Source organism: Helianthus annuus, chromosome 3 (assembly GCF_002127325.2).
Source record: "Helianthus annuus cultivar XRQ/B chromosome 3, HanXRQr2.0-SUNRISE, whole genome shotgun sequence".
NCBI classification, from domain to species: Eukaryota; Viridiplantae; Streptophyta; class Magnoliopsida; order Asterales; family Asteraceae; genus Helianthus; species Helianthus annuus.
In genome coordinates this window covers 94,807,919-94,823,513 of record NC_035435.2, presented here as the reverse complement: position 1 = coordinate 94,823,513, position 15,595 = coordinate 94,807,919, and positions in this window count along the sequence as shown.

Genomic DNA, 15,595 nt, shown 5'->3' with positions numbered 1-15,595 from the left:
AAGAAATATAAATAATTTTCTATACAAGTTATCTTAAAATATTTATATATTTTAAGAATATATATAGGTGATTTTGTTGGTTAAAAATAATATTCCAGAAATTTAAAATACAAAAATTAAGTATAAGAATACTTAATAAATACAAGAAAATACGTATTCTCGTACGTATAAATAAACACCAGAATACGCCACCAACACTTGGCAAAAATACACAAGTCTAAGAATACGAATACAAATATACCCATCCTTGGGAAAACATACATGTATAAATACTTGATGTACCAAGTTACATTATAGGCCTGCATCCTACATGGCACGACAATTGATACACAAAATATATATTAAAAAAATTATTGATGTTTTTTTACCGCCAAGAACATATATCTACCTGGCGCCAAAAAAAGCTCATTATATAAATACAACAGCTAAACAAAGCTTGACACTCCACACATTCACTAAACACGCCACACAATATCTAAAGTGCCATACAACTTAAAAAATGGCTCAGGTTATTGCATGGAGGTTTGAGAGGTCAGAGAGACGTTTCATCCTAAAGTTCTCTGACAGGAGAAGGGTGAAAGTCAAGACAATCAAGGCCATACTTAGTATGGATGAAGCCATTCAGAGGGATGTTCTGGCCCTTGGGATTCTAGTGCCTACGATTGTGAAAGGACTCGAACTGTAATAAGAGGATTAAGAGAAAATTTCCAGCAGATGATGATGATGATGTTGACGATACTGATCTACCAAAAGTTACCAGTTGGAGTTTGGATGAACAATCAAGAACGGTAAACGCGAGCTATCAACACGGGGTGGATTATACATTGACAATAGACGAAGTGCTGGACACAGATAGACTACATCTTCTTGAACAACTCTGTGATTTAGCACATTCGAACGATGCAAGATCCAGCGTTGTGATGATATTTAAGTATAGGATGCAACAAAGACGAGATGAGATTATGGCGTTATACGCCAATGCACAGGATGATGATGATGAGTCTGATGAGAGTGATGAACAAAGTGATGGTTACATCTCTGATGTAATACCATTCACAAAAGACTATTAGTTTTTGTTTGATTTCATCTTAGTTGTACTCTTTTAAATTACTAATGAATTTAAAAACGCCATGAACGCCAAGAAATTTACCTTTATAACATATATGAACTGTTGAAATCTACAAAACGCCTAACGAATTTGGGAACGCCATGGACGAAAAAAGTTATAATTACTAGTTGTTTTTATGGAATTTGGGGACACCATAAACTCCAAAATATTTACTATGCACGTGATCTATAAAAACAATAAAACGCCAGGTAGTTATTGAATCTAACTAAACGCCAAAAATTCTTACACGCCAAAAAAGTGAAGCGGTGTTGTGAGACGCATTGAAAAAAGAACATAAAAGGACAAAGAGCCCCTCTGTCGTTCATTATATCGCATGTCACGTGTTTGGCCAGGATCCGTTCTCACCGTTCTCACACTTTATGACATTTTCTCCTGATCCCGTACCTATATATATATAATTTGAAATTTTTTAAATATATTTCTAACTAAAACTATACTTTTATGAATTACATATATAGCTATTTTTTATATATTTATTAAATTAAACATAGCATTATATGATTTTTTTAAACCACCCTGACCAATCTATACTATATAATAAAAGAAACCAGTTTTGGGACATTTGTCATCATATTAAGCCATGTCTTATGGATAATTATTATTTTAGTTTAATCTTTTCTAATTAATTATAGATAATCCTCTTACTAAATATTATTTAGTTTAATTGTTACTTTTATATTTATCTATTTACTTCAAATTCAAACTTAGTTATCTAATTTGATATTAGAGTAAATTACGATTTTGGCCCCTGTGGTTATGTCACTTTTACCCTTTTAGACCAAAAAAGAATTTTTTAACATTTGAGTCCCTCAACGTCTTTTTTTCTAACCCTTTTGGACCCCAACATCATTTTTTCTAACTTTTTTGGCCCCTAAAAGTAAATGGATTTTATCACTCAAATAGATGCTGATTTGCTTCTTGAATAACATATCTTCTTTTCAAGAACCATCTTCACAATCACCATATCCATCGCGTATCCAGTATTATCCATTAGTATATTGAAAGATATGACTTTTTTATTATTGGTATATAAAATTAGATTTATTAAACCCATGTAATACACATAGTTTTTTAAAGATATACCTTTTTATTATTTCCTATACAAAATTACATTTATTCGACCCGTGTAATACATGAGGTTTTTTAAGATATAACTTTTTATTATTTGATATACAAAATTAGATTTATTCAATTCGTACAATACACGGGGTTTTTAAGGATATATATATTTTTTAGTATTTAGTATAGAAAATTACATTTATTCAACCCGTGTAATACACATATTTTTAAAGATGTAACTTTTTTATTATTTGGTATATAAAATTACATTTATTCAACCCGTGTAATAAATGAGGTTTTTTAAAGATGTATTATTTTATTATTTGGTAAACAATATTACATTTATTCAACCCGTGTAATACACATGGTTTTAAAGATATAACTTTTTTATTTGGTATATAAAATTATATTTATTTAACCCGTACAATATTGTTCTTATAGATATAACTTTTTATTATTTAATATATAAAATTTTATTTATTCAACCCGTGCAATAAAGGAGGTTTTTAAAGATATATTATTTTATTATTTTGTATATAAAATTCATTTATTCGACCCATGTCATACACGGGGTTATAACCTAGTATATGGATAAAATAAGATGTTAAATCATTGGTTCGGTTTTATCCGTTTACAAAAAGAATTGTAACACATATAAAATATCAAAGACATGAAATATCTTAACTAAGCAACTAATCATAAAAGAAATGAAATATCTTAACTAAGCTACTAATCATAAGAATTTTAAATAAATTTATCTACTATAATAAAAGAAACCAAGTTTTGCACACGTGTCATTCATTGAATGCATTCTCAAATATATAATTATCTTATATTAACTAAATAAATAAATAAATAAATAATAAATTAATATTAAATCTTATCATACTTTAATAAAATATTATTTTCAAATCTAAATTATTAATTTAATCTATCTACTACTCAAATCTATATTTATCTTATATTAACTAAATAAATAATAAATTAATATTAAATCTTATCATACTTTAATAAAATATTATTTTTAAATCTAAATTGTTAATTTAATATATTTTTAAAACAAATACCTCTTTTTCCTACTTATCTTATATTAAATATATAAATAATGAATTAATATTAAATGTTATCCTAATTTATTAAAAATATAACTTTTTTATTATTTGGTATACAAAATTATATTTATTCAACTCGTGTAAAACGCAGGATTTTAAAAAATATACATTTCTTTATTATATAACATACAAAGTTACATTTATAGAACACGTGTAATACATGAAGTTTTTAAAGATATAACTTTTTTATCATTTGCTATGTAAAATTAGATTTATTCAACACGTGTAATACACGTGGTTTTTTAAGGATATATTTTTTTTATTATTTGGTAGATTTTTCAACCCGACTATACACGGGTTTTTTAAAGATACGACGTTTTTAGTATTTAATATACAAATTACATTTATTTAATCTATGTAATACACATGGTATTTAAAGATATAACTCTTCTTTAGATCTATTCAACACATGTAATATACGAGTTTTTAAGGATGTAATTTTTTGTTATTTGGTAGATTTATTCAACCCGATTATACACGGGGTTTTTAAAGATACGACGTTTTAAATATTTAGTATACAAAATTACATTTTTTTAATCTGTGTAATACGCATGGTTTTTAAAGATATAAATTTTTTATTATTTGATATAAAAAATTACATTTATTTAACCCGTTCAATATATATGGGGTTCATAAAGATATAACTTTTTATTATTTAATATATAAAATTATATTTATTCAACTCGTGTAATACACGGGGTTCTAACCTAGTTATGTAAGACCCTAATCCTGATTTGACCGAAAACGACGCAGCGGAAAATGAACCGTAAAATTTCTTTCTTTTAACTACTCTAACATACTTGAATACTGTTAAGGTCAACCCTTTTAATATGAATATATCATTCATCATTTATTTAATGTAACTATGTTAACAAATAATCATAACAACGTGACCGCTTTCCCGTACAATCCATGATCTTCAACTCGACCCTTGTTCATTTGTCCATCATGAATATCTGTAACCTGCGATCACCATATATAACCAACACGTTAGTACATGGTAACATCATATATAATTTAATACATATCCTTAACAGGCTATATCACATTCTAGCTACGTAAGGTATTCCATTGAAACATCCTCTCAATTTTATTTACTCGAGTCCGACATCAATTCCTCGAGGGTCCAGATTTCCCATACCTGCACTTCATTTATTTCATTCTCAATAGTAACATGATTAGGGGTACGTAATCTCAAACATATTGAAAACCTACATCTTCACGTATACCTATACCGGTGATCTACAATCATTAGATTACAATACGTGTATACACTTTCATATATCTAAGTACATTCATACGTATCTCATTCATATGCACGTACATACAAGTTCACACGACTTACACACGCCTACAGTTCCATATCTACATACATACATACATACATACATACATACATACATACATACTACATACATACATACATACATACATACATACATACATACATACATACATACATACATACAACATACATACATACATACATACATACATACATACATACATACATACATACATACATACATACATACATACATACATACATACATACATACATACATACATACATACATACATACATACATACATACATACATACATACATACATACATACATACATACATACATACATACATACATACATACATACATACATACATACATACATACATACATACATACATACATACATACATACATACATACATACATACATACATACATACATACATACATACATACATACATACATACATACATACATACATACATACATACATACATACATACATACATACATACATACATACATACATACATACATACATACATACATACATACATACATACATACATACATACATACATACATACATACATACATACATACATACATACATACATACATACATACATACATACATACATACATACATACATACATACATACATACATACATACATACATACATACATACATACATACATACATACATACATACATACATACATACATACATACATACATACATACATACATACATACATACATACATACATACATACAAGTCACATTCACTTATTTGTAAGTTGAGCCTTAACTACAAACATATCAACACAAATCAATGCAATTACAAACAAACATAACCGACTAACTTCCAACAAACATGATGAACATTCAGCAACATAATGAACATCCCATTAACACGATGAACATTCAGCAACATAATGAACATTCCATTAACACGATGAACATTCAGCAACATAATGAACATTCCATTAACACAATGAACATTCAGCAACATAATGAACATTCCATTAACACAATGAACATTCAGCAACATAATGAACATTCCATTAACACAATGAACATTCAGCAACATAATGCACATTCCATTAACACGATGAACATTCAGCATCATAATGCACATTCTATTAACACGATGAACATTCAACATGATGAGGTATGGTACTGGACCCGACCCGAGGAGCCGGACTTTCCTGCTATTTATCACTTTTATGTTAAATATTATTATTATTATTATTATTATTATTATTATTATTATTATTATTATTATTATTATTATTATTACGTACTAACCTGCGAAGCCCAGCGCATTGTAGTTTACATACTACACTAGGTTGTGGGCTTGTAGAGACAACCCTTAACAGGGCCTGGCCCATTGAGGTTAGGGTTTCCCATATCTCCTATATAAGGAGGTCTCCACCCCCTTATTAGGGCATGAGATATGGGGCAACACACTTTTGTAGCTGGAAATAGGGGATTCTTCCTCTACCGACCGTCTCTACGTTGCCCACGTTTCTCTCTCCTTGTTTACAGGTCTAGGATGAAGTGGAGAAGACGAGGTTTGGCTGTTTATCATCGTAGAAGTACCGACCTGCCCGGGTTTATTCTTCTTCACAACAACATAATGAATATTCCATTATCACAATGAACATTCAGCAACATAATGAACATTCCATTAACACAATGAACATTCAGCAACATAATGCACATTCCATTAACACGATGAACATTCAGCAACATAATGAACATTCCATTAACACGATGAACATTCAGCAACATAATGAACATTCCATTAACACAATAAACATTCAGCAACATAATGCACATTCCATTAACACGATGAACATTCAGCAACATAATGCACATTCCATTAACACGATGAACATTCAACAACATAATGCACATTCCATTAACACGATGAAACTATCATCTTTATTTACATTAAGGATATACGAAGTTCATATGAACTTACCTTGGTACTTACCCTTACCCGTAAATTCTTACATGGTTCCCTATATACAACATACCAAACTTCATTTATAAATAAGAAGTGATTCCGGAAATCACTTACCTTAAGTGTCTGTATTCGCATTCGTTTCCTCGCCTCCTTTTGACCCGTTAGCCTTCCATGCTTCCATCCATCTTGACATGATCCCTATACTTTCATGTCATCGCATTCACATTCTTGTTAGCATACATGATTGTACATATAAACGATCATATCAAATTCATGTTTCACATTTGACTTTCATTAGTCAATTCCAACAAGCATAAGGCATATTTCCACAAGTTAATCTTTTCAAACTCATATAATTCATCACGTCATCACATATAACACATATGGATATAACACGCATCATATGACTTTCTATAATATTACAATTATGAAAAAAGTCTAACATTGCTACTTATGCATAGTTGACTTTCAGAAAGTCAACGATTTATCATATGAACTTTCGACTTAACCTCATACATCTATGTCATTATAGTAGACTATACTAACGACACTATATACATTTCATACTCACGATGCAATAAGCATACAACCACATGATCATCTAGTTATAAGCACACACCAAACATATTCAATTCCGTTCATTCTAGTAACATAATTCTACAACTAACACCATGACCTATGCTTAACAACCCAACATCATTCTAACTTCATCCTGTTCTAATGATCTCATATGCTTCACATTTTGAGTACTTTTACTTATCAATTTTGATTAAGCAATTATTCAAACATGTAGTAAACATCATACCACTCCAACATAGAGTACACTATTCTAATGCATACTTTTACCAAATAACATGGCCAACCAAATCTGTGACAACCCTCAAAATTACATGTAATCCGTACAACTTATTAATGATAATTAAAGTGCTTGATGACTGTGTGGAATTACTTAACTGCTTTCTAATTACTGTGTTATACTTACATGTGCTTGTTAACATACTAGTAGTGTGCAGAAATGTTACTAAATAGTCCGGTATGCTTTCCTTAGTGTTGAAAAATAAAAATGCCACTAAAAATATTACAAAAGACACGTTACAGATTAATTAAGTAGTTTAACGAAACAACACCCAACCGAACAACCGAACTTTACCCGGAACATAGAAAAATTGTCAAACATATTGTTTTTATGTTCTGAGCTAGTTAGGGTCCCCGAACACCCTAACACACTATATATTTAATAACACACCATAAACCATTAACTAAACACTTGATTCCTAACTAGATTACTAACCACCCATTACAACCCAACAAGACACTCCCCCCCCCCTCAAAACCGGTTACATGGGGACTCACACATATGATTTTCTTGATTAATTAGTTGGATTATGTCTAGTACTAGAGAGACATATGGACCAATGGATTCAAGAAGGTTGGAGTTTATTTAAAGAGACCACAAGTCCCTCATTCCTTCTTATCCTCACAACATTCAAACACTTCTTCTCCTCCTCTCTTCCTTGTGTTCGGCCGACCCCCTTCACCCACACATCACCCATCTTCATTTCAAGTTCAAGCTTTTCAAGAGCATCCATAGGTGTAAGAAGGTGAACAATGAAGCCCGGTGTGTTTGGAAGTCGAAGGACCTTCTCCATTTGCTATTAACCATCACTTTTCTACACTTGAACTTCCCTAGTCTTGAACTAGTGGTAAGAACTTAGATCCATTCATTTTTCATGTTATTAGAGTGGTTAATAGTTATTTGATGATGAGAATCCATGAACACTAAAGGATCATAAACAAAGTCTTGAACATAAAGTAACTTAAGATGATGAACTAAGATGAACTCATGGTTAAATGAAGTTGGTTTGGTCATGTTGCTGATTACTTGATGTTTATTTAGTGATTACTAGCAATATGATGTTTGATCATCATATGATGCTTGTTAAGTTATGATTGAAAACATGACTTAACAAGTTAAAGGTGATTATGTGTGCATAAAATAATCATCTTCTTGTTAGAGCATGAACTTGGGAATAAACACGATTGTTCTTGAAAAATCATAAACCAAGTGAACTAGTGATTCTTGTAGATCTAAAACTTGTGAATGATTTTTCTAAATAAACCAAGTCTAAAAGACGGGTCTTGAAGGATCATAACTTTTCTTGCATATACATTATTTTTGGAAATTAAAAGGGAATAAAAATGCAAGTGAAACTTGAAAATTTGGTAAACAAATATTTTGTAAAAATATGTTCATAAGTTGTGAACATCTAAGAATCACAAGAATGAGATTTTAAATAAACTAAACACACTTTGGAGGGTAACTAAGCCCACTAAACACCCCACTAAGTTACTACGCGTTTTTATGAAAAACCAAGTTCATGTTGTATGTAAAGTGCATTGTTTTTGCACTTGACTAGTGTAATGTTGTTTAGTAACTTGTCGTTGATTGATTGAATATTTTTCCGAAAAGAAAATGATATGCTAGTAAGCATGGACACTTCCATTTACAAAGGAAACTCTGGCGAAATTTTCTAAAATCCCAACACTTAGAAAATATTTTTCTAAAACAAGTATTACAAGTATATATTATAACTTGTGTTTCGAATATAAACTTCGCCATAATTTTTGGTAATAAAACACCAAGTATCGGAGGTTGACTTTCATAAATAAAAATTTGATAAATATATATATATATATATATATATATATATATATATTTAAAATATATGTTAGATACTAAAAACTCTTGTGTGAATAATTGTTTATTTTACCGTTATATTATTTTAGGGTAAAATAATATATAGCTTAACAAGGTGCGTTAACGTTTAAATTGTGTGATATGTGATAAAAGTAATGGGTAGATAAACCATACGTGTTGTGCATGAGAAATTGATTGTTATCTGTACCTTATTAGGACGTGCTTGATTTCCTGATTATTAGAGTAACTAATCTAACCGAGGTGAGTTCACACACTTTCTAAGGCATGGGATTCCCAGTGGTTGGGAATGGGTTAAAGAATTTAAAACGGAATCTGCAAATCCTCCTTGGGTAGGATATGTACGACCATCCTCCTTGGGTAGGATGCTAATAGTAATCCTGCGTATTCTCCTTGGGTAGAATACGTACGTTCGTCCTCCTTGGGTAGGACAACAACCTTAAAACTTACTAGACAAAACTCTATCATGAAGTCCCTCAATTTATATCGACTTAATCGCCGAGGCCAATGGCGAGCGGGTCATTAGTTAATAGCGTTATTAGGTTTAACAAACCTCACACCGTGCCAGTCGGACGGGCGCGTACTAATGGACTATGGCAAACTGTCAGTGATGATAGACACTGATGTAGGGCACAACTTATTTGCGTTAGTAGTCGATATGGTACGGTCTAGTGGTTCACATGGGGAAGCCCCCGCTGATCCTGGATATGGTTTGGGTAATAAAGAATGAACTGGATAATCATGCTTTCAACTACGGGGTAACCCCCACGGCAATTACGCCAACGAAAGACAAACCATGTTTTCAGAAACAATTTAAAACTAATCAACCAACCGTGAACTCACTCAACTTTGTTGTTGACTCGTTGTTACATGCCTTACAGGTCGTTAAATGCTTGGAGCTTGCACGAGGAAGGAGTCGTTGTGGGATACGGACTGTTATGTTCCGTGCCTAATATTTAAATCCTTATGAACTTATTAAACTTACGCTTTGGACTTTAAACTTATGAACAATGGACTTATGTTTTTGGGAATTACGTTTATGCTTCCGCTGTTTAATTTAAACTTGGTTAACTCGCTTTTGGTCACCAATTGTATTGTGGTTGGTTTTATTTACTTAATTACGTTGTTCAATATGATTGGTGGCTCGATCCTGGTCATGTCACGCCTCCAAGCGGTGATACTCCGCATGGTGGATTTTGGGGGTGTGACAGATTGGTATCAGAGCCATTGGTTATAGTGAACTTGGTTTTAAAAAGAGAAAAGCTTTTTGATAAAACCAGACTATAACCGGTACAGTGCTCAACGATCCCCAACGACGCTTCGCTCCACGTGCAAGACTCGACATAATAGGTGGTATGATTTATGTTAAATTGTCGGTTAGATAGTTCGCACTGTGCATTAGTTAACGTGATAATTGCTATTTGAACCATGTGTGCTTACTCTCTCCTGTCGTCCCACACTTATGCACTTTCGCGACACTTTTCTCACTTACGTTGCTTCGTTCTGAAGATCATGAACGGACGCGGAGGACGTATCAACCTAACTCAAGCCCAGCTGACGGCTTTGATCAACGAACGAGTTGCTGAGGCACTCGCAGCTGTTCCTGCAGGAGGTATAACCTGCCATATCAACCCATCTTAGGATGTTTAGATCCTACCTTCGCAAACCAACCCTCGTGCTTAACCTTGTCTTTATTCTCGCGCAACAGGTCAACATGCTCAGCCTCCTGTTTGCACGTTCAAAACCTTCATGGATTGCCGACCTAGTACTTTCAGCGGCACAGAAGGAGCTGTAGGTCTTCTTCACTGGTTCGAGAAGCTCGAGTCTGTTTTCGAGATGTGTGAATGCCCTGAAGATCGTAGGGTGAAATATGCTACTGGAACACTCGAAGGTGCTGCGTTAACCTGGTGGAAGGCACAGGTCTAACTGCTTGGGTTGGCGGTTGCTAATGCCACCCCATGGAACGGTTTCAAATAACTGACTAAAGAAGAGTACTGCAGTCGTGATGACATCCACAAGCTGGAGGTGGAAATTTTCAATTTGAAGATGACGGGATCTGAGATCGAGGCATACACGAAGAGGTCAAACGAGCTGGCCATCTTGTGCCCTACAATGGTGGACCCTCCTATCAAACGTATTGAGCTGTACCTCAAGTGTCTTGTACCAGAGATTCAGAGTCACGTAACCTCAGCTAATCTTGGCACCATACAGCAAATCATCAAGTTGGCTCATCGTCTCACTGATCAGGGAGTTGAGCAGAACAGGCTGCCCAAGCGTAGTAGCGCTCTACTTCTAATGCTCCCAACGATAATAAGCGCAAGTGGGATGGAAATTTGGGCAAGGGTACTACTTCAGTTCAGTCTTAGCAGCGAAAGACCGATGACCACCAGAGTCCTGGTCAGCAATCATCTGGTAGTCAAGGACAGGGTGGATACCGAGGGAACCACCCCAAGTGCAATCGGTGCAACAAGCATCACAGCGGGCAATGCAACAAGGGTCATTGTCAGAGATGTCACAAGCCGTGTCATGAAGCTAAGGATTGCAGGAGCCCACGTCCTGCGAATCAGAATCGCCAACAACAACAACCAGCTCCACAGAACCACCAGCAGCAGCAACAGCAGGGCAATAAAGGATGCCTTCAGTGTGGCGCTGAAGGCCACTTTAAGAGGAACTGCCCTCAGCTGAACCAGAATCAGAACAACCAAGGAAACGGGAACCACAGTGGGAACAATAATGGAGGCAATAACGGAGGCAACAATGGAGGTAACAATAATGGCAATGGCGCCCGAGGTCGTGCCTTCATGATTGGTCAGGGTGATGCAAGGAACGATCCCAACGTTGTGATGGGTAAGTTTCTTCTGGATGACTTCTTTGTTACTGTTTTATTTGATTTGGGTGCCGATACTAGCTACGTGTCCTTAAAAGTTAGTCAGATGCTTAAGCGTACTCCAACACTTTTGAACACCAAGCACATTGTAGAGATAGCAAATGGTAAAAGTTTAGAGGCTACACATGTAGTTAAGGGTTGCAAGCTTGTCCTTGCCAATCAAACCTTTTCTATCGACCTCATTCCTATCGTTCTGGGTAGTTTTGACGTTGTCATTGGGATGGATTGGTTATCTCAACACCAAGCGGAGATTAACTGCAAGGAGAAAATCGTCCGTATCCCTCGTTCTGGTAAAGAACCCCTCGTGATTCGTGGCGACAAGAGTGGTGCTGTTGTAGGCATCATCTCTTTCCTTAAAGCCCAGAAGTGTTTGCGAAAGGGCCACACCGCTATTCTAGCCCTCGTTTCTAATTCATCCGCGGAAGAAAGGACGATAGAAGACATACCTATTGTACGCGACTTTCCTGAGGTATTTCCTGAGGAATTACCTGGACTTCCGCCTCATCGCCAAGTTGAGTTTCAAATCGAGCTAGCTCCTGGAGCAGCCCCAGTAGCTCGAGCACCATATCGTCTAGCTCTATCAGAACTCGAAGAACTGTCTACGCAACTACAAGAACTCCTGGAAAAGGGTTTCATACGTCCTAGCTCGTCGCCATGGGGAGCTCCAGTGTTATTCGTGAAAAAGAAAGACGGTACCTTCAGAATGTGTATTGACTACCGCGAACTCAACAAGGTGACCGTGAAGAATCGTTATCCTCTTCCACGCATTGACGATTTGTTCGACTAGTTGCAAGGATCGAGTTATTACTCTAAGATTGATTTGAGACCGGGCTACCATCAGCTGAGAGTCCGAGAGGAGGACGTCTCCAAAACAGCGTTCAGAACTCGTTACGGCCATTACGAGTTTCTGGTTATGCCTTTCGGATTGACGAATGCACATGTGGTCTTCATGGATCTCATGAACCGAGTGTGCAAACCCTACCTGGATAAATTTGTCATAGTGTTCATCGACGACATCCTGATCTATTCTAAGAGTCAGGAGGAACACGAGCAACATCTAAGGCTTATTCTAGATCTTCTTCGAAATGAGCAGTTGTACGCCAAGTTTTCGAAATGTGACTTCTTGATTCGCGAAGTCCACTTTCTAGGCCATGTAGTAAACAAGGATGGGATTCATGTAGATCCATCTAAGGTTGACTCGATCAAGAACTGGCCAGCACCCCGCACACCAATAGAAATCCGCCAATTCTTGGGTTTGGCAGGATATTACAGAAGATTTATCAAAGATTTCTCCAAGATGGCGCAACATCTCACTTCACTGACTCAGAAAGGTGTCACCTATCATTGGGGTGATGCACAGGAGTCCGCATTTCAGCACTTGAAAGATAGACTTTGTAGCGCACCTATCCTCCCATTGCCCGAAGGCACAGATGATTTTGTGGTTTACTGCGACGCTTCCATCCAAGGACTTGGTTGTGTGTTGATGCAACGTGACAAGGTCATTGCCTACGCATCGCGCCAACTTAAAGTTCACGAAAGGAACTACACTACGCACGACTTAGAATTGGGAGCAGTTGTTTTCGCACTTAAGTTATGGAGACATTACCTGTACGGCACCAAGTGCACCATTTACACCGATCACAGGAGTCTCGAGCATATATTCAAGCAAAAGGAATTGAACATGCGACAACGCTGATGGGTCAAACTCTTGAATGATTACGAATGTGCAATCAAGTATCATCCGGGCAAAGCCAATGTTGTGGCCGACGCCCTCAGTCGAAAGGATACTATACCTAAGCGTGTACGTGTGTTACAGCTTACCATCCACTCTAACCTTCCCGCTCAGATTCGCGATGCTCAGGTTGAAGCATTGAAGGCAGAGAACATCAGGGCTGAGTCCTTACGAGGATTGAGGCAACGACTAGAACAAAAGGAAAACGGCGCCTACTATGTTAACGGACGCATCTGGGTTCCACTTTATGGAGACTTACGCGAGCTTGTGATGGATGAAGCACATAAATCTCGTTATTCAGTACATCCTGGTTCGGATAAGATGTACCAAGATCTAAAGACTACATACTGGTGGCCTGGTATGAAAGCCAGCATAGCAACCTACGTCAGTAAATGCTCGACTTGTGCTAGGGTCAAGGTCGAATACCAAAAACCATCAGGCCCACTTCAACAACCAGAGATCCCGAAATGGAAATGGGAGCAAATTTCCATGGATTTCGTTACTGGCCTGCCTAGATCTCAACGCGGTAATGATACCATTTGGGTAATCGTGGATCGACTGACCAAGTCTGCACATTTTCTGGCCATCAAAGAAACGGATAAGTTTTCTACTCTAGCAGACGTCTACCTAAAGGAAGTGGTATCAAGGCACGGAGTGCCAACCTCTATTATTTCTGATCGTGATGCGCGTTTTACTTCTGAACTGTGGCAAGCTATGCACAAGTCCTTTGGCTCACGCTTAGACATGAGCACAGCATATCACCCGCAAACGGATGGGCAGTTTGAACGCACCATCCAAACCCTTGAAGACATGCTTAGGGCGTGTGTAATCGATTTTGGTAATGGCTGGGAAAAGCACCTCCCGTTAGTGGAGTTTTCGTATAACAACAGCTACCACACCAGCATCCAGGCTGCTCCGTTCGAGGCGTTGTACGGACGGAAATGCCGATCACCTCTTTGTTGGGCAGAGGTTGGTGACAGTCAAATCACTGGTCCAAAACTCGTAGTAGATACGACCGAGAAGATTGCTCAGATACGACAACGAATGGCGGCAGCTCGTGACCGTCAGAAAAGCTACGCTGATAAGCGCAGGAAACCACTCGAGTTCCAGGATGGGGATCGAGTGCTACTCAAAGTCTTACTTTGGAAAGGTGTAGTTCGTTTTGGCAAACGAGGCAAGCTCAATCCGCATTATGTCGGACAGTTCGAAATCATTGAGAAAATTGGCAAGGTCGCTTACAGGTTGAATCTACCTAAAGAACTCAGCGGAGTTCACAATGTTTTCCACGCGTCAAATCTGAAGAAGTTTCTGTCAGATGAGACCCTCATAGTTCCTCTCAAGGAGCTCACTATCGACGACCAGCTGCGATTCGTCGAGGAACCAGTAGAGATTACTGATCGAGATGTTAAGATTCTCAAGCGTACCAGGATACCTCTTGTCCGAGTTCGTTGGGATTCCCGTCGTGGCCCAGAGTATACCTGGGAACGAGAAGACCAAATGAAACTCAAGTATCCCCAATTGTTTAAGAAAAGTGCAACCACTACTGAGACTGAAGCTACTGCAGAATTTCAGGACGAAATTCCAAATCAACAGGGGGATGATGTGACACCCCAGGAAAATCAGGAAACCATGCAACTCAACTAGCTTCCTCAGTAACCACACGCAAAATTTCGGGACGAAATTCTCTTAA